Source organism: Bidens hawaiensis, unplaced genomic scaffold (assembly GCF_021521415.1).
Source record: "Bidens hawaiensis isolate Kalapana, Puna unplaced genomic scaffold, B.hawaiensis_p1.1 tig00033584_1, whole genome shotgun sequence".
Classification (NCBI taxonomy): domain Eukaryota; kingdom Viridiplantae; phylum Streptophyta; class Magnoliopsida; order Asterales; family Asteraceae; genus Bidens; species Bidens hawaiensis.
The window spans coordinates 165794-188601 of NW_027495774.1; the positions used below are offsets into that span (position 1 = coordinate 165794).

At 31.7% G+C, this 22808-nt stretch overlaps 1 pseudogene; it reads right to left on the minus strand.

Annotated features, from left to right (window-relative positions):
- Nucleotides 1-5596: 5596 nt before the first annotated feature.
- On the minus strand, nucleotides 5597-12353 carry LOC143585148 (zinc finger BED domain-containing protein RICESLEEPER 2-like; annotated as a pseudogene).
- Between the last annotated feature and the right edge of the window lie 10455 nt (nucleotides 12354-22808).

Genomic DNA, 22808 nt, shown 5'->3' on the forward strand with positions numbered 1-22808 from the left:
TTTCTTTTTTTCATGTCCTATTACGAAAACAATATATGAAACGGTTTAAAATCACTAAAATTCATATTTAATAAACCCTAATATTTTCGAAATCTGTTAAAATCATGTTTAAATATTTCAATTCCAGTTTTTGAATATGTCTAATAATTAAAATTTCTGACGATGTTCTTCGTGTTCATCATAATTTTAAAATTATCTCATATTTTGGTTCAAATCTGGATTAAAATTTGTTAAAGTTAATTTAGAGATATAATTTTTCAAATTTTGAATAAACTAAAAGTTTTGGTATTTTCTTAAAAGATTGGAATCCCATTAAAATAGGTAATAGATATAATTATTAATCCGTAAAAGATTTGAATCAAATCATATTATTATCCTTTTAGTTTTCGAAATCAGTTTAGGGATCAACTAGTTTACGGAATTAATTGTATGGGTCTTATTAATTTTTTTGTGTTTTCAGTTTAATTAGGATAATATTAATTTTTGGATTTTAAAGTTCTTGGATTTTAAACTTTATGGCCTTATACGGGTTTTTTTTAATAGTTTTCCAATCTTTTTCCCGTAAACACGCTAATTTTCAGAAAACTCGTTACTTTACCTGAAAACCCATAATACTCGAAAACCTACTAACCAAGAACCCATATCATCCGAAAACTATAATTTACCCGAAAACATTATTTCTTGAAATCCTTAATTTTACCTAGAAAGTTTTTGCTATTAACTCATTAAAATGTTTTGTAAATACTTAAATATTATAAAATTTTATAAAACATAAAGGCTTAACTTGAATGAACTTTTAATGTATCACTCCTGCCCAAAGGTGATAAGTTACATTTACCAGATCATTCAAGTCTAAGTGAAAGCTTTTGTTAGTTTTGCCTAACATGATATAAATGTCTCACTTTTGTCTAAAAGTGATGTGTTATATTTTTATCAAGCAAAACTAGCATGTGCATAATTAATATAATTGTCTCACTTCTGCCTAAAGGTGATGTGTTACAATTGTTTTGCACACATACTTCAATAAAATTTAATTATGCCCAAAGGTGATTTATTTTTTGTTTAAGTAGAACTTTTAATTATAGTCTATTAGTTTGATGTCAATAATATACATATCACATCTTCAATAAAATATAATAATCCACACATTAATAATCATTCAGTAATCTAATGATCAAAAACTTTAATCTATCTTACTTTAATATCTCATAGCATTACTCACTATAATTTTCTTCTATAAATAACTATATCATCCAAATCATCCACTCTAATATTAAAACATAATATAAGTTTTACATCATAAAGAGTTTCAATAATATATAGCTCTTCTTACTTTTAATTATCCCTTAAGACATGATATGACTATCCTAGTACTCTTTCTAATAACACTCATTCCATTGAAAACTAGAGCATAAAAAATAGAATGAGTCAATTATAATGTCTCTTACGATAATGATAATCAAGAACTTATATAAATAAATGATATCACTAGAGTTATTCTAGATTTAGTTTTTCCTAAGACTAATCAAAATAATTCCTAAGATTCATGCACTCCTTAAAAATTCTAACTATAAAGTTAAATGGTATTAATGAATACATCATAATGTACAATCATGACCCATAAAATTAAGGGCTCACACATGAAATTAAGTACAATATTCTAGTACATTACATACTAAAATTTTCAATAGTACAATTTGGTGTCTTAAGAATCAACTATAACACTTAGAAGTGCCAAAGGAAAATGAATGTATTGATCACCAACATATGTACAAGAAAAGAAATGTCTAATACTGGAAATAAGATGTTATTCAACTCACTACCACTAAAACCTAAAAGTGGATAATTCTAAGGTTCATAAAAAAAATACAAGTATTACTTTCAGCTTTAAGCTCTTTAAGGAGAAGTCTCATTGCAAAAATATGTCATTAGATTAGGCATAAGCAACAAGATTATTCATAATTCAAAAGGACAAATGGCTAAAATTGATAGTTGTATATTAATGATATTTAAGTATGCTAATCCTAATATTCCCAATAACGCTTAATTGGTTGAGTCTAGTTCTATATGTTTACCCGAAATCAACATATTACTAACATGAGTGTTAGTGACAAATTTAAATGTTAAGGTTATTAAAACCATTATAAATTGTTTTCTAATTACTCTTTATGATACATTGAATATTCTGGAGATTAATCAGAATTTAGTATTAATACTTAAGCTACATTATGACAGTTGTGAGGTTTACATAGCCAACATAAAGTCACAATTACCTTAACTCTCATATTTTTTGTTATCAATATCTGGATTGAAACATTTATAAAATAGAACTAGATGATACTATATACTTTCACAACTTTTGTTATCATGCAAATAAAAATTTAACAAATGACAAATGAGACCTATAAAATTCATCCACTAAAATCAAATTTCATGAGAAATCATGACATGGTTGATGAGGGTGACTTTTCATATAATCCCATTCTTAGTGGTTTTAGATGTCTTAAACATTGTTTGGCTTAAGAAATAACTATGGGTCCACCAGAAGTTATATTTCACTTACATTAGTGGAACTTATTCAAACGGAATATTCAGACATAATTCTTTTATCATTAAAAAGGTTATATACTTGTACCTAATCTGTCTTCAATGGTCCATGGTCTTAAAAAGATCCATTCATATATACTTAATACGATTTCTTCTAAATATGTCCCTAAGTTTATTATAACATCTGAACGTTAATGAAATCAAATCAACTCTAACATATATATGACAGATTCCCACATCACTTACATCATTGAAACTTCTCTTGTATTTTTCCTAGAGATATTAAAAATCAGTGGGAGCCTTAAGTGTCTCAGTCATAACTTACAAGATTTGCAAGAGGTGGGGGAGTGAAAACTTGATATTATCTTAATTACACCTCTTGTACAAGACACTGCTCCATCACAACACTATTCCATTAAAACTTATCTAATAATTTACTACTACTCTTACAAAAGTTTCATTGTTGCTTAAACGTGGGCAAATTCATATTTCTTACTAAACTAATCCTTGCCAAGAGAAACTGCAACAACTTATATTATAAACTTGTTTCTTTGTTAGAATCTATTGGTTTTTAAATATTGACTATAAGCATGCTAATTTCCTAAAGGTTTCTAAGGTCAGTGGGAGCAGTAAAAGTCCTTATAATGACTTGACAAAAGTACAAGAGGCGGGGGGAAGTGAGTCACTAAATTTTACTCCAAATTTAACTCCGATCACACCTCGTGTACATCATAACCGTTACATATTTAGAATCCTGAAAATTGATAGCAACCTAACCAAGAGCTTATCCATAAAACCGAGACTTTTAAAATTACCCAATAATCAACTTAGGAGGCCATATGGGTTTTAACCTACTAACACTGATGATTATGTAACCTCCCTAACTAAAGTTGAAATGGATGTTGGAAAGTTTAATGATCATACCCCTTCTAATTAAACCATTAACATCAATCAATCTTCTAAATGGAATAAAGCTATTATTAGCAGAATAACATATGAGATTTGGTTGAATCACCTAAGAGGGTTCATAACTAAATTAAATCCCAATAAAAAAAATTTAAGACACTAAAAGCACTATTGATTGCTAAAGGTTATATTCAAGGAAAAACCAATTATCAAAGAATCTTCTTACCTATATTACAAAAGATTTTTTGAAGGATCATTATTGTTCTAGTAGCTTATAATAGTTAAGATCTACATTAGATGGACATTAAAACAAATTTCCTTAACAATCGGCTTACATAATTATATGTTCATAAAACAACATAAAAGTTATAAACTGAAAGTCAAAGAACATTTAGTCTATAATTCAATAAAATCCATATACGGGTTATGCAACCATCAAAATGAGATAAATCTTTTATAAAATTAATTTTGTCAAAAACCAAGTGGATTAATGTACCTACCTCAAAATGAGTGGGAGCAACTAAAAACAAGCGTGTCCTTATGTAGATGACATTCTTCTAACAGGTATATGTTACATAAGTCAAAGCATTGTTCACACATACTTTGATATGATAGATCTCAGAGATACTCCTTACACATGCAACAAACAATATTTCTCTCTTCTAGAGAATAATAGGATCACATGGATTATTTCCTTATGATTCATTAAGTAGAAGCCTTATATAAGTTCAAGTATATACTCGTTTAGATATTACTCAAATTGCAACACACTAGATATTTCTAGACTAATATGAAGCATCTAAAAGAGTAAGGTATCTTTAAAGAAAACGAATACTATAATTTAAAAGAAGAAGTGAAAATTCAAACTAGCAGATTACTCTAACTTTGTCATATTCAGAGATAAGTAAATGTAATTTTCGGGATATATTCTTATGTCAGTCAATAAATTTATCTTACGAATAAGTCATAATGAACTGATAACAACAATCTAAGTCATAACGACATAATATGTTGATTAATTACAACGATGTTGTCAATAAATGTTGTTGAATATTTATTAGTGGGCTCATAAGTTTTATTAAACTCCATATAAATTATATATTGAAGACTTATTGTGATAAAGTCAGCTACCATGTTTTCTCAAACAATAACAATTTGAGAGGTGCTGCATTAAATTCTGATATGAAATTAATTATTCGTTTATAAACGAATTGAGAAATCTAAATTTTCATATCGAATACATTCATGATATGTTTAAGGATCCTATAGCTAAAGGTCTATTACCCATAAGTATTATGAAAGCGCTTATAAACATGAGGGGTTTATTTGATGACCATGTACAACTGCATATCGTACTTTGAATGGTTAACTACTAATTTCCTCATTAGTTTTGATTTTGTATGTCTCTTAATATGTTTTTCATGCATAATGACATATAGACAAATTATTATACAAATCAAACGTTTGAAGGGCTTACTTGAAAATTTTGATCATAATTACTTAGGTTTTAAATAAGGACTGCAATATGATTAATGGGGTCTTGAGCTGATGTTCAATTCAATGACTGTATTTCTGCTCCAATTTGAGTTTAAAGCTAAAATAAGTATTAACTTCTTATCAGACTAATCTAATACTCATAATAAATGATTATTTGGCCAAGTGGGAGAATGTAAGGTTATATATATTAATATACGGTCATTATAATCATTTATATTATAATAGATCAAAATATTATGACTGTCATAACGTGTCGGACACGACATGATAAGACACAACACGAAAAAACACGAACACCTGTAGAGCTATACACGAACACGACACGATAACTAATCGTGTCATTATTTCCAAACATGAACACGAACCTGTTTAGAAACGGGTTAACACGTTAAGACCTGTTTAGAGACCTGCTTAAGGACACGATACATAATACACGTGTAGTTGAACAAAATTTGGCAAAACAAGCATAAAAGTCTAGAATGATACATAATCCATGACACATTTGAAACAAAAATTCACAAATCCAAAAGCAAATCTTAACATTTATTAAAGCAAGTACGAGTTCAAACGGATCTTCTTAACCACATCTTCAATTTCAAATCATCACACAAAAATTTTCTAAAATTTCAAACTTGAAAACAAAAATTTACAACAGCTTTCAGTGCAATAAAAGTTATAGCATGCACATTATAATGTTTAGGAAACTAAAAATGTATAAAAATTTAGAAACAATGGATTTGGTACCTCAAAATTGTTTACCGGATTTGAAGCATCTGATTCACTATTAATATCAAGCGCCATTATATTTTCAGTGAGCTCATCTAACTTAACTTGATTAGAACCTACAAACAAACATATAATATTGAAAAGAAAAACTATGTAAAAAACTTAATAAAAAAAGTAAGGAAATGGACATTCTGCATATAACCAATCTTTTGTGCTAACAAGAGCCTCAACGGTATCTTTACCAAGTGCACTTCGATGTTGATCAAGTACCCTTCTGCTAGCACTAAAGGTAGACTCCGATGCGACTGTAGATACCGGAATGGTCAAAAAGTCTCTAGTCATCCTTGAAAGTGTGGGATATCTAAACTCATTGGCTTTCCAAAACGCCAACACATCTAGTTCCGTGTTCCTTTTAATTCTAGGCCCATCCAAATACAATTGCATTTCTGACTTTTGTATCGTCAACTACATTGCTCGCATTTGAACTACTTGCATTATCCGAAGATGGAGATGAACCATTATCAGCATTTAACATGGCATATTCATTAAAAGTAGAATGCACAAACTGATCAACAATTTCATATTCAGCGCTTTCGGCTCCATAAATTACTCCATAACTCCAATCAATGAAATGTAATTTGAATCTAGGATCTAACACCACTGCCATGGCTAATGTAAGACTAAAATCAGACCAGTATTTCTGAAACTTCGCCATCGTCAACTCAGCCATTTTTTTTCATGTACTCATCCTTTGAACTCAAATTTTTATGTAGTGTAAAATAAGCAACATAAATGTGTGGATAGTATAAGTTGGCGGTAGGATATTTAGTACCCGAAAAAAACATTAGTCACCTCATGAAAAACTGCAAGAAAACTACATATCTTTTGAATGGTGTCCCACTCTAATCTACTTGGACAACTCTTATAATTAGAATCACTAATTTCTAAATGGCAAAAAGCACGTCGGTAATAAATGCTACTATCGAGCATTAAAAAGGTAGAATTCCATCTAGTAGGAACGTCTTGCCCTAACCCCTTTTTCGAACTTAAAGAAAGCAACTTAACACACTTCAAAAACTTTTCTTTCCTTCCTTGTGATCCTTTTACATACTTGATGCTCTCTCTAACTTTGTAGACACATTCATCAATTTCCTTATGCCCATCTTGCACAATTAAGTTCAGAATATGTGCACAACACCTCAAATGACAAAATCTACCATTTGAAACAAGTGGTGACTTTGTATTCAATTGTTCTCTTAAAAGCCCAACATATGTGTCATTAGAAGATGCATTATCTAAAGTCACACAAAGTATTTTTTTTTTCTATGCTCCATTCTACTAGAATTGAAAACACCTTTTCAAATAAAGAAACACCGGTATGAGGCGGTGACATGAAAGAAAATGATAATACTCTCTTTTGCAAAACCCATTGTTTATCAATAAAATGCACTGTAATTGCTAAATACCCATCAGTAGTAATAGAAGTCCATAAATCTGAAGTTAGACATAACATCCCAGGTGCCTCCAAAAGCATTTTTCTAACCTTATACTTTTCTCTAGTAAAAGAGTTCAATAAATCAGATCTAGCAGTATTCCTAAAAGGGACATTCACGTTGGGTTGCAAGTATGCAAATAAATCTCTAAAGCCTTTATACTCTACAAATGATAAAGGCAATTCATGCATAACAATAGCAGCTATAAGCATGTCACGAAAATTATTATTATCATAACTAGAAGACCTTAATTTCATGTCACTATTAAAAAGCATTTGACCAACATCTTGATAGTTACTACCAATGCAACTAGTTGGTGTCGTTTAAGATTGCCTGTACCTTGAGTACTAACATATAACAAAACATGGCTGCACTTTGTGCACTTGCATTGAATCTTTCCACTTATTGGTTTCTTTGTGAAGTTTAATAAAATACTTCCAAACTATAGATGTACCCTTTCGTTGTCTTTTTTCCCCTGCTTTTTTATCACCAGCATCATTGTCATCTTCTATGTCCACAAACTCAACCTCATCATCTTTCATATTCATATTCTTTGAGTTATCACCTTCTAAGTCAACTTTTTTACCATTGGAATCCATCTACACTAAAGGAAAAATAAATAAGATTACAACTTTAATACAATTATAAGGTATAAACCATCACAAAAGAAAAACCTAAATGCTACATGATTTACATAAAACACTAATATATAAATTATGACATCCCTACTGTTATATCACCACCCAATCAGCCATAAATTGAATCACCATAATCACCCATCCTCTAATTAACATTAATATTAATGTTATATTATCTCCCAATGTTATTAATAACTAGAAACTTACCTTGGAACAAAGGAGATGGAGTATGAGAATTGAGAAGGAGAAGTAATTTGTAAACGGCGGCAGTGAAGTCTAAAAATATATATATCGATTATTGATATAAATTAGGTATTTAGGTCTAGGGCATTGAACAGTCAAAGCATGAGGCAGTATAACTATTCGGGATTTGAAAATTGAAACTGAAGATCTTATCTATATATATAGAGATATTTTATAATTTACATTAAAAATATTAACATGTTATTAACGTGTACTAACAGGTTAACAGGTGTTTTACCTGTTAAGACACGAATTTAAACAAGTCTTAAACAGGTTGACATGTTAAAGACACGAAACCTGTTATGCTCAAACCCAAACCTGTTAAGACCCGTGTCGTGTCGTGTCGTGTTAGCAGGTTCGTGTCCGAAATTGACAGCCCTACAAAATATTAACTATACCTTATTATATATTAGTTTGGTAATTGCTGATGGGCCATATTACCCTTACTAGCTAATAAAGGGTTTCCCCTTAAAGAGAGATGAATATTAACATCGCAACCTAATCACACACACATAACAATTTTGTGTGCCTCCTCTCTCCTAAACCGGGTTCCTCTCAAGAACCTTAACACCATCCTTAACTATACATCCTAAAGGGGAACTCGACCAAGCTTACAATCATGTCGTCTACATCCTTCTCTGTTGCAGTTACTACTCTCACTGCTGTAACAAGTTCATAAGTTTAATATTTATCAAGTTTTCCATTTCTTACATGAAGAATTAATCATCACATCAATTCAGCATTCAATTCCATTAGGGTCTGTTTGGTATGAGGTAATGAAATGGGTGATGAAATGGAATGAGCGAGGGAATGTAATGAACGTAGTAATGAAATGACTCATTACCATTCCATTGACATGTTTGGCTACCATGTGGGAATGACATGAATTATTATTTTTTATTTTTTGGAAAGCTAGAAAAAGCCTGAATAAAATAAAAATGGTAGTGAGTGGCGATGGTGGACGGCGAGCGGTAATGGTGGTGGTGGGTGGTGGCGGTGGTGGGTGGCGATGGCGATGGGCGAGAGCGATTGTTGGTGGTGGAAGGTGGTGGGAATATTGGGTGGTTGTCACCCCCCCCCCCCCATCTTAGGCCTAGGCGCGTGACCAACAGTTGGTACCGGTTTTGTAAATAAATTAGAGTTGCGGATTAAATGCGGAAATATTAGCGTGAATTTAAAATATAATATTTACATATCAAAAGATGGGATTTAAAAATACCCGTTAATGTTTACAAAATGATTACTTGTTTATCAAACCACCATTTACATATTTTAAAGTTTAACAAAATGATCTGAGCCATCAGATCGCCTATTGAGGACTTCGATTCTTCAAGCGCGTCTAACCTTCGTTACCTGTAAAAATAGTTTGAAAATACGTCAACAACACATGTTGGTGAATAAGCTGCCGCATAAAATACCTTATTTACTTAATTACCCCTCGAGACATAACTTAGGTCTCGGCCCATCGTGGGTTAGGAATAATTAAGTTTAAAAACATAAAACATAATTACAAACTTAAGCTCTACTTGAAACCACTCAGCAAACACCGCAACGTTCGAGATTACTTAGCTACCATTAGTATACACATGATTACCCTCTCTCGAACATAAATTAGGTCCGGCCAGTCATGGCGGAGGCTTATAACCAGGTGTGGCGCGGTGTGCCCACCGTCTAACCACATATGTAAGGATCCAAACAAACGTACACGACAGCCTGAGGGCTAGCGATTATTTTTGTTTATAATGTTTTAGAGATACGTAATCTCATGTAATTCATTTATTTGACTCGATAATACGAGTTATAAAAGTTGGGCGTATTCACCTTTTGAAAGTATCAACTTCACTTCACTGATCGGTTCGTCTTTGCTATCTCGGACTTATAGTACGAGTATAATCTTTTGTTATTACTAGATCTTTAATTTAGTTTAAGACCTTTAGTCTCTTTTTGTATAATCTTTACCTCGATTATATTTTCTTTAAGAACCTTTAGTTCAAAACATCTTTTCTTATTTTACAAGTTTAAACCATTAGTTTTACTTGTTTACTTTTCTAACACTACGTTTCTTCTTCTTGAAGAGAAGAAGAAACGTACACTTTATTTTCTTACATATTATTTAAATAATAAACTTAAATAATAGTAATAACAAAGAATTACTTTACATTCATATTTCTTATTTATATTTTCTTTGTTATATTTTCTTTAGTTTATTCTAGAGGAATCGAGTATACCCTCGACTAGGGTCTAAGCTTTTAATATTATATTAATATATTATTCGGGCATTACCCCTACCTTGGTTGGCTTATAATTTCTAGACTCTCGGGCAACACTTCGACTCTTGCAAGTTTATCGACAAATCTTGATCGACCCTTCTTTGTACGTAAATCGAGGCACGTCGCACGCCAATCTTTGTTAGCACGTACTTCGAGGTGGACGTCGGCTCGTCTCTTGATGGCACGCGCTTCGAGGCAATGTTGTCAATGTGTGGCATGAATTTCGAGGAAACTTCGTTATTGGTACGAATTACGAGGAGGGTCGGGGCACGCTTATCGAGGTAGAGAGATGAATTCGTGTTAGTGTGAATGAGGGCTGATGACCCTATTTATAGGCGCTGATCAACTGACCCGTCGCGATACGCGACGGGTCTTGTTAAGGATTCATCGCGTATAGCGATGGGTTAACGGATCCTTAATTATTATTTTAATGAATAGCGATACGCGATGGGCCTACCTGGAGGTCATCAGGTATCGCTACTAGGCTTGTGGCGGTTAAGGTGACAATGGTGGCGGTGGCGGTGGCGGTTTTAGCGCTGGTGGTGGTGGAGACGACGACAGTGGCGGCGGCGGCGGTGGCTATGGTAGTGGTTGTGGTTGATGTTGTTATGTGGTCGTGTTGTTGAGAAAGTGGAGTGAATAAGGAATGGAATGAAAAAAAAGGCGGATAGGAATGAATGGTTTTTAGGGAATTGGATTCCATGTGTAATGGATGATTCCATTCCATTGAGCAACCAAACACTACTTTTTTCATTTCCAAACAACGAATCATTCCATTCCTCCAGTGATTAATGCATACCAAACGCTACCTTAGTGTAACGCATTGTCCTTCCCCGCTTTTCACAAACCGACTCTAAACAGCTTCCAAATCCTCAATTTAACAATTCATGTATTTCTCCTCTAAACTTTCGTTATTTTCTAGATTAGTTATTAGATTATTCACTAGTGGAATAGATTATGTGATTTATTTGATTTATTAGTTTACTATATAGTTGAACTAGTTTGAGACCCGTGTATTACACGGGCAATTAATGAAAATTTTAATATTTAAACATTAAGCAAAATACAATCAATAACACAGTTGTCATATATTGTTAATACAATTACAAATTACATTAAAATTACAAGAATTGCAAAAAAATAAAAACTTTACACAAGTATTTATAAATAAGAAAAAATTTCCTTGTACACAACATTTGTTGTTTTATTGGTCAGTTTACCTTGTTTATCAAGAATCAGAATCTTTAGCCCACTCCTGCTTGTAACTCTTGACAAGGCGACGTATAGTTGTCCATGTGAGAACACGGGTTCTTTTAAGTACAAACCTACCCTTGATAACGATTGACCTTGGCTTTTGTTTATCGTCATCGCGAAACATACTGCAAGAGGAAATTGTCGTGTTTGAAATTTTTAGGCTATTTTGTTGTCTGATGGAGTCAGTGGCGATCTATGAATCAAAACTCTATGACCAATGTTAGTTCCAGAAATAATTTTGGCTTCAACTACACGAGTACCTAAAGATATAATCTGTAGTTAAGTACGGTTACATAAGCCTTCTTTCTGGTTAAGATTTCTAAGGAGCATAACAGGAACACCAACTTTTAGCACCAGTTTGTGGTTTGGTAGTTCGGATATTCTTAGACTATTAAGCAGTTCAGGAGAGTATAAAGTTGTATCATCAGTGTCATTGATATATTCTGAACTGCATATAGTATCTGAACTTAAGTACTCGACTTCATCACCTGGAAAAAACTTGAGCAAACTATCATTAACTCATCAACAATTTCGTTTGTTGGTGCATGTATTGCTCTATCCTGAAAGTAATGTTGGTTCTCGTAATTCTGTAGAATATCAGGATATACAAAGTCAAAAAGTTTTGATATAGGATCAACTGAATCTTTTATTAGTAGATCGTCAAGTATATCAATTGTTGCAACACCATCATTAGGACCGCCAATAGTACCTTCACCTATATCTAAAATCCATTTAGCAAATAATCTGGTTTCCTCAACATCAGATGACGGCGTACCCATAGTTAACCTTAGGTTTTTTGTTAATCTCAAGACATTGCATTCACTCCAAATGTAAGAAGAACATAGAGAGGCGTTTACTATGTCTTGTATAGTGCCCTTATGAACTACAGGTAGCATTTGTCGAAAGTCTCCTCCAAATACAACAAATTTTCCTCCAATAGAAAATTAGAAGATAAAACATCTTTTAAAGACCTCTCAAGAGCTTGAAAGCCATGTTTGTGGTGCATTGGAGTTTCATCCCAAATTATTAATTTGGTTTTTTCTAATAATTGCGCCTCATCTGTACCTGGATCCATGTAGCAAGTAGAATCCTCATTAAGATTTATCGGAATATAAATCTGGAATGTGTTGTGCGACCTCCGGTTAACAAAAACGAAGTAATTCCACTTGAAGCAACAGTTAGGGCGATTTCGCCTTTTGATCTTATGGCAGTTGATAAGGTCTTCCATAAGTACGTTTTACCTGTTCCACCATAACCATATACGAAGAACACCCCCCCCCCCCCTTATTCTGTTGAACAGCCATCATTATACGATCAAAAACATTTTTTTGCTCATTAGTAATTGAATTAAATAGAGTTTGGAACTCTACTTTTAGCAAGTTTTGATCGTATGACAACTCTTCTTGAATCAAACTATTAGATGCAATAGATATACACTCGGCATCGGGGAAAGGCATGGTTTGATATTTTCTTATGCTTAAGTTGTTGCGCAACAAGATTTTTTCATATAATAACCTGTTTAGGCAGAAAAAACATAGAAACACAAATTTTAGTAATGAAGTATTAAAAATGTTTTGAACAAATCAAGTTACCTTATAAAATTCTTCGGGAGTTCAATGATATGACAGAACTCGGTTGAGTTAAGAAACTCCTCGCGAAACGGAACACGAATAGTTGGTGCAGAAAGACGGCTACTTGATGAAGGTTTAGAAGGCAATGAACCAAGATACCTAATAAACGACAAATAAATATTATATAAAATGTGAAATAAATTTTATACTAATTAACAAAAAAACAACGGGTAGTAAATATAAATGAAAACAAAACCTCATCTTGAATTCACTGATTTCATGTATGTCTTCGTTGATGTACATCTTACTAACATTAAGTGAATCTAAACAGCGAGACGCCCTTGAAATAAACAAAAATAATAAAGTAGTCAAAAAAATTATAAATTTAAAAGGTATCTAAGTTTAACAATATCAATAAGAAATAATCAACGTATCAAACCTTTAATGTTAGATACATCATCTTGGTCTCAACACCATTAGATTTGATTTTGTCTTCAATTGGTTCATATTTAGCTACAACGCCAATCACATCTATATTGCAAAAATTAGATTAGAAATGAGTGATGACAGTTATAAATAAGTAAGCTCCAAAACAACTAAGACAATAGAAAAACAAATATGTTGTTTATTTTTTGCATTAAAAAATTTCAACTTGTGTTTATTGTCGTGTTACACATATATAGACAATGTTACTCACAAATCCACAAAAAATATCCATATATCCTGTTTTCTCGTTTTGGTTAATATAAATAATTGATGTTATGAGATGGGCTTGTATTGGATTAAGTAATATGGGTAATGGACTTGGGTTATTAAAGGAAAGACCATGGGCTTAAGCCCATGACCCATAATATATAAACCACAACCCATTAATCCATTCATTTTCACATATTCCATACACCACCCAAAACACACACTTATGCTATCTCTCTAGTTCTCTCTTTTCTCTAGCCGAACCAAGAAGAAGAATTGATTTCCGACCCGAGGTAATGATAGTATGATATTGTATGGACCCAAACCCGCTAGATCTAGTTGCGAAACGACGAGCCGGCACTCTTAAACCATTAAAGTCACGAGATCCGGATGGAATCGGGTATAAACCGATCAAAAGATAGCTCAGATCTGGATCAAACGGGACGAAAAACGGTGTAAAACGGGGGTAATACACGCTTTTCCGGCCATCGCCCGTTTTTCCGGCCCGACATAATGAATTAGCAAGCAATTCGTTATGCCCTAGTTCGTTAGCGGAGACATAATGAATTAGCAAGAAATTCGTTATGCCCATTCGTTAAAAGAGATAACGAACTAGAAGTAGTTCGTTAAGTGATTCGTTACTCACCTAGTTCGTTATGTTAAGACAACGAATCAAGTGATTCGTTACTCACCCAATTCGCTATGCTGAGATAACGAACCAGATGACGAACCGGACCATGATAAGATAACGAATCAGTTAGTTTGTTACTTATCATTCACTATGTTAAGATAACGAACCAGACTAACGAATCAGATCACGAAAGATAACGAATTAGTTAACGAATCAGGCTTAATTCGTTAAAGCAAAAGAGTGGGAGAATAAAATAAAGTTTAGAATTCTAATGAAAAATGTGTTAAGACAGTTAATGGAAATAAAATTTTTCCAAGCTGAACTGGCAGCTCGACCCCAGCCAGGGGCTCTGCCCCTTGGACCCTGCTAAGGGTTGCCGCCTATAGAACCCCGCTGCCAGGGACGCTGCTCCCGGACCCCCGTTCGTTGAGGGTTATAATTAGACTAGAAACGCGATATGGGTAGTTATAGTTAATTGATACGTGTAAATGTTATACAGTTAGTCGCACGCACAGTTAAAGAAAGGAATAACCATTAACGGCGAACGTAACCGCACTCAGGTGAGTTTCTAGCCCCATTTCCTTGTTATGTTTTAGGGGTTGTGTGCATACTCAATGTGAAGTGTGAATACACTTACCTTAAGTGGTAAGTGTATGATATAATGATTGATGTGATAGTAAGTATGAATGTTATGAACGAATGTTTGTCGGTGCGCGAAGGATCTTCAGATAGTGCGCGTACTGCCAATGTGAATGATTTCCTAAGTGGTTATTAGTGTGTGTAAATGTTATTATGTAACTTGGTTATTATGTAAATGATGTAATGATACAAAGTGTGCTGTAGACAAGTAGAGGTAGAGTGTGATAGAAGTGGCAAGGGTCTAGTAAGGGTGTTAGTGGCATGACAATAGTACGTTGTAGGGTAAGCCTATACGTGCCTTCGTTATTAAAGTGGCATGACATGAGTGTGTGGTAGGGTAAGCCTATACGTGACTTTGTTAATAAGTGGCATAACGTGAGTACGTGGGAGGGCAAGTCTCTATGTGCTCCCGTAAAACAAGTGGCTAAGACGTAGGGGACAATTAAGTGGTTGAGTGGTAAGGTGAACAGGTCAGACAGTGGACTATGTGTCTTCGTATATAATTGCATGTAATGGTTGTATGGTAAGTTGCTTGATTAACTAGAACTCACTCAGCGTAGCTGACTTTTAGTATGCACGCAGGTGAGCAGACTAAGGAGCTAGCATGAGGATGGCACATGGCAGGATTGAACGACTGGCATCTGAAGATGGAAGAAATAATGTTTTAAATATGATGTTTTATGTTACGGTTTAAAATAAAAGATTAAATGTTTTGTAAAGAATAGTTGAAGTTAACGTTTCTGTGAAAAGTTTTAATTAACTCTGATTTGTAAAAAGTATGTTTATGAGTAAATCCGACGTTAAAGTAGGGCACTGGGATCGGGGCCTTACACATATAGAACAACATTTATATAGACAACTTGTGTTTATTGGTTTAAAAATCTTATTATTATTAATAATTAATATCTATAACTAATATCCACAAGCACAAGCAGTTCGGTTAGATTAAAAATTACAAATTTCATTATTTTTTAGATTAAATATCCCGATACTAAAAGGGTTTTCTTATTTTTACTACTTAGAGAATATGTCTTATATTAAAGATACAAAATTTAATTACTATAAATATTAATATGCACCCAAATTAAAGATACAAATAACCTACTTAACCGAAATGTTACTGACAATTCGGTTAAGTCATAATTGACTAATCAAAATTTAAGATTTGGTTATGGTTTCGTTGTGTGTCAAAATTGATTAACCGAAAATAGATTGATTAAACTTTTTGGACCTAACTTTTTGGCATAACCGAAAAATCTAACAGTCATTTAAATAATAGTAAATGTTGGTAATTGATTAATTGATTATATTTAACCCAAACAATCAATTAAATGTCAGAAAATATTTTTTCTTGTATACATAAGCATACGACATGGGTTGACAAAACCATAAAATAAACTTTAAAAAAATAAGAAAAAAAGGTTGAAATTTTATGATTTATAATTATTTTTCATCAATCAGTTAGATGTATATATTTTTTTTAGTAACATAATACTTACCAACAATGGTGTTCGGTTTAGTAACCATGTCAATAAGTGCATCAGTGCTTTGAAATTTGAATCCGTGTAAATCACCACCAAAATCTTCACAAGGCGTAACAGTTGATTTCAGGAAGAGATTGACCTTTTTGTCATTATCCACATACTTGTATTTAGTACTGCAGTCGCCAACCGAAACATTCTTTATGATGTAACATGCATTTTCGCGTAAATATCTCTCAAATTTGTATATAATTTTTTTTAGTATGCTCCCATGGACCATGTTTCCCTAGTATATAAAATGAATTAATATCAATTTATAGAGGCAATATAAATGAAAATATAATGAAACTAACACATATATATGTAAACACATAACATAACATACCTCTTCATCAATTAGACCATGTCCTTTGAGATTAGTTGCTCAAGTTTATCAAAAATGTGATTTTCCCAAAGTCGGATCACACGCACTTGGATGATTGAGTCTTCCATACAGTCCTTTGATGAGGGAAGTTGATTCAGCATAATGATTTTCTTGTCACCAACCGATCTGTATTGAAATAATTCAAGGTTTTTTTATTTATTACAATTAACAATCATATAAGCATATGAAATAGTTGAAAGTAATAGATAAGGAATGCATATGGGAGGAATATGAAAAAAAACATACTAACCTGTTGTTCTGAATTTGATTTGTGTGTGTGTGTGAGGTAGTAGATGACAGAAGGCTGTGTTATATATAGTATTAAAAATAGTAAATAAGGAATTTTATTTTTAAATTTTAAATACTATTCCCCTAAAATTAGGGGATATTTGAAGAAGTCTAAAATTAGGGGATATTTGAAAAATAAGTTGACCTGTTAGTTATAGAAATTAGTTTGAAAATTTATAGATATCTTCCATATAAAACGCTAAATTAATTAAGTTAATGATCTATAATTACACATTTTTTTAAAAACGAATATTAGTAATATTAACATAAACTTTATATTTATATATATTGATATCTTCCATATAAAAGGTAATTGATATCTTTCAAAAAAAATTGATAAACAATTGTTATTCTGAACTATATTGATAAACAACTAATAATCCTTAATTGTAGTTTTCCATAGTTATTTACAAATAATCATGGTAAAGTCATATTTAAAAAAAAAAATCCCAATTTTATTCGAAATCTTCCTATATTGTGAAATATTGTTGAAAATTTTAGTTGTATTTGTAGATTAGTTATACGATTGGTTATACTATTTTATTGAAATTTAAACAATGTTTCATGTCTACCATTAGTTATACGATTTTATTTATAATAGAGTAGTTATACGATTTTATTTAATTCTGTTTAAACTCAAAATTTGATATTCACCTTAATTCGTAGACAATTTGGTTAAGTTTGATGACCCAATAATTTCAGTAAAGTCATATTTTATTAAATATATTAATTTAAAATAGTTCAAACTGATTGATAAAAAAATTTTAATTTTTGAATATTAACAGATACGTCATTCTTGATAACCAATTACCAAAATAAAATTTGATGTTGTATTTCTATGAGACTACATCGTTTTCTAAAAAGCGTAACATATAAAAAAACCGATATACATAATGTCAATATAACGAATTTATTAAAATTAAAGATATTGAAACCCGAAATAGTGCGATTTGTTAATTTTTTTTATTTTTTGATATACTTTTTAAAGTAATTTGAAAATCTTTCCTAAAAAAAATCTTTATTTTTGGTTTAAAATGAGTTTCTAATAAAAAAACGAAATTATTTCCTAAAAACATCTTTATTTTTGGTTAAAATGAATTTCTAATTTGAATTTCTTTCCTAATGTCATATGTTACAAAATATGCTAGTTTTAAAAAGTTCACTGATTGAAAGAAAAACTTAAAATTTGAATATTAACAGATACGTCATTCTTAACAACCAAGTACCATAATAAAATTTGTTGTTTTATTTCTTTGAGAGTACATCGTTTTCTAAAAAACGTAACATACCCCAGCTTTAAGCGGAATACGCCTGGGTACAACGTACAGATCACTCATAAGCTCGTAACACTATTAATAGTGACCATACATTTATTTTATTTCATAATTTTCACAAGTACAAAAATAGTTTGATAATGAAAAAAAGAACATCACATTTAAATGAAGCAAATATTATTCATTGAAATAATCCAAAGGTATAACTAAGTTTCTTGTCCTGTCACTTCATCATATCAACCTGCAGCACGTTTAAAATAATATATTTTGTCAACAACACATGTCGGTGAGTTTTCATAAGTTTTTGCGTATATAAATATATATAAAATGTGTGATTCAACGATCGTCATGTAATAAACATTCAAACATAATGTAAATGAAATCAAATAGTGTCGTCCTCCCGTTCATTTAGCCGAAGCCGCAGAAGTCGGGGAAATGAGAACCACCTTACGTAAACAACCGAATTCGTAACGTTAGAAGGCGCAGGTACGTCCCGTCGGACCCTCGCACTATGTGTATGTGTATGCGTTTGCGTAACTTCCACCATAAAACAGTAAACACGTTGCAAGCAAGTTCACGTATAAACATAAACAATATGCAAGAATAATATTAACATGTACGATAAACTTGAATCGTTTTCTAAATAAGTGTATAACTAACGAAATAAAAACTTGTGACATGCTACACCCCAAAAATATTAAAAGAGTTAAAAAATGGTTATGAAAAACTCACTTGTTAAGTAAGCGAGTCGAGAGAGAAAAATGCCTTTAAGCAAGTGAACCGACAGAGTTCGGTTCAACGAACGACCCTAGATAAATAAATAGCTAGGCTTAAAAGAATTTGCGAAAAGAAAGTAATTTGGCGAGGACGTTCGGTTTATGACAAAGCAATTTATAAAGAAAAAATATATATATTTTGGGTTTATTAAAAAGAGCTTTTGGTTATTTGATTTGTTATGTTAATTTATTTTAGTCTTAGAAAAATAAATTGGTTATAATAAATATTAATTAATTTAGATGAGTCTGGTTTGTTCCAACCGAACAATTAATTAAGAAAAATAGTTTAACGAGTGGTTCGTTTTTTGGTCGGACACGAACCCGGTTATTGAGTCGGGTTTGCGAGTAACATAATTTGAAAAGGATGAAGTAGTATGTTAAAAAATGTTTGTTCTTGATTATTAGTTTGTAAAAATAAAAGTTGACTTTTAAACATAAAATTCATAAAGCGAACATAAGCGAGCCGATTACGAAGGATGATATGTCTCCATGAATGTCGTTTGGGTTGTCATCATGGAAACAATCGTTATGCGGAATGATAAGAAATAAACATTACCCAGGGATTGGATCGAAAAGAAAAAGAAAATAATAATTCTTGAGCAATTGTCTTTTTGAAAGTCAAACTTGAGACTTGGGAGAAATTGACAAGCTTGAATGATTTTGAGTGTGAATTAGTTGTGCAATGTACGTAGAGAATGAGTGAGCTTTATATAGGCTCAAAATCGTTAATAACAAGGTCAAGTGAGTTAATTTGATGGCTAGTCAAGAGGCTAGTCATATGGCTTGAAATCATGGATTTTAACTAATTGAACATTTAAACCCATTAAATGTCTTTGACTCAATTGATTAAGGAAAGATAATATAATACTTAGAATTAAATTTGTAACATCAAAAATAATAAAACAACATTATAAACCTAAACAACATCATGAACATAAATACAAAAACAATTCACCATTTTATTAATAAATGAAGATCCGAAAGATGTCGAAATTTTAAAATGGGTCGGGTTTTTAGCTTTCAAAAATGACGAATGTCACAATATATATAAAAAAAGGATATACATAATTTCATTATAACAAATTTTAATTAATTTTAAAGATATTGAAACCCGGATTAGTGGGGTTGTTATTAAATTTTAGCATTATAAATCGGAATTACCCAACAAATTAAAAAAAATAACTTACTTGATAAAACTTTAGTGAATGTCAGCTGCATTTTCATGGCATTACGTAGTCTGGAAAAAGTAATAAACAAAGTATTTTATTTATGTGTTAAAAATAACTTTCTAATTAGTTTGACTAAAATTATGAAAAATTATAATAAAAAAAACATTTTAAACGTATATATATTATGATATTATTCTGTATCAAAATTTGTAACCGCAAAAAAATATTAGATGGTAGTTGTACCTGATTACCACCTTCTTGAAGGCTTCAACTTCTTGTTGGGTAAAGTTAGACATTGATACGGATTTAACACGGTGAGCAAACTCACAATTGCAAATTGAATTAAGACAACTTAATTATGAATTATGATGTTATACAATGAGTAAATTATACATAATGCACAATGCATTTTGCAAACCAAAGTATTTGTCAACGAACGGATGCATAATGCAAAACGGAAATTTAAAATTAAAAAAATATGAATATCATCATGTTTTCACATATGCATAATGCTAGGAGGAAATTGAAAATTTATCAAAAGAACTTTGTTATTGTTAAAACATTACCTGCTGAAAGCACGTCACATCAAGAACTTTATGCTCCAATTTGAACCTGATATGTAAAATGGTAAAATTGAGTGGGTCAGGAGGGAGGGTCTGTGAGTGAATAATGAATATAGTTTCATAAATAAATTACCGTCAAACGTGAATTCTATGATCCAAACATTTGTTGGCAATTGACCCCAATCGAGAAGTTTAAATCTAATGTGACGAGTAAAATAATTATTTGCGACATGCCATCAGTATGAATACAAAATTTAAGCTTTCTTATAAATCTAAATAAATCGGAATTACCCAACTAATTAAGAAAAACAACTTACATGATAAAACTTTAGTGAATGTCGACTGCTTCTTTATGGCATTATCAGACTTGGGTTAAAAAATAAGTGGCATCTTTATTCTTTAAATGGACAGCAGATGCAAAACCAAAATATACGCATTAAAAATAATACCGCGCGGAAGATGACATTATGAAGTCAAAGTCAGAAATCGGATAGCTCATTCATGTAAATTATCTACCATTTGAAGATGATGTAAGTACAGAGTGTTGTTGGGATCTAAAAATAAGTAAATTCTTTTTGTTTATGTTTAGCAAATTATGAATATATGTTTAACAAATTACAAACGCCTTCTGGCCACTACCCATTCCCAAAGTTATTGTGTATCATGTGTTATAGATGCACCTTCTCCTATGCATCTAATTATTATAATCATTTAAAATTTTAAAGTATATTATGGATGATGAATTTATATTCCAGGCCATAAAGATATTTTAAAAATAAGAACAGTCACAATATTTTGATTTGCATCTGTTTTTCAAACAACCGATTTTTCAAACTCTCAACCATAAAAATAAGAAACACAGACTTAGGGCAGGCTATGTGATTTTTCCTAGTAGTAGATAATTCTGAAACATAAAGGAGGGAATTGTGATTTACCTGATAATAAGCAGCAAAGGAGCAGGTTCGTGAGATCTGAGAATGCGACTGATGAGTGATGGTTATTGCGATGGGGTTTTGTGAGATTTTGGTGCCGACAATGGTGGTGGCGGCGGGCGTGGAGAGGGGCAATAATAGTATTTTCTACTCAATATCTATAGAGGATCGATATCTAATCATTCAAGCCTTGACTGATGGTTATTGTGATGACGGTTCGTGAGATTTCGGTGCCGGCAGAGGCCATGGAGAGGGGGATGGATAATGGAGTTGAGAGAGTTGTGATTTAGGGTTTATAAAGGAATAAAAGATAGCAGATCCGAATAACATAAACATGGTGGGTAATGACCCATGTATGATTCATATTTAAAAAATGGGTTAAAAGTATGAGAATAGATGTGAGTGTGACAAGTGGTATAAAATGGTAGTTATTTATTAGAGCAGTAAGATGTTTTATTATTTGAATTGTGTGTTAGCTTGAAAATTGAAACTTATTAATAGATTAATTTTTAGACTATTAAACTTGTTATATGTGGCCCAAACTAAATCGAGTACTCTTTTAATATTTAGCGCTAGTCAATCATCTTTAAAAAAAATTTTGCCCTCGTCAAAAAACTTTTGGGACCTGTAAACCATAATCTATCATACAAGATGAATGGGCCCGGGCATCATAACTTTTCGATTTTATAAAACATAAAAGAAAAATGCATGTAAAAATAAGAATCAAATTTGACTACTTTTGTGTATGATGATAATATATTTATTTCAATACTATAGTTATTAAAGTGAAAAA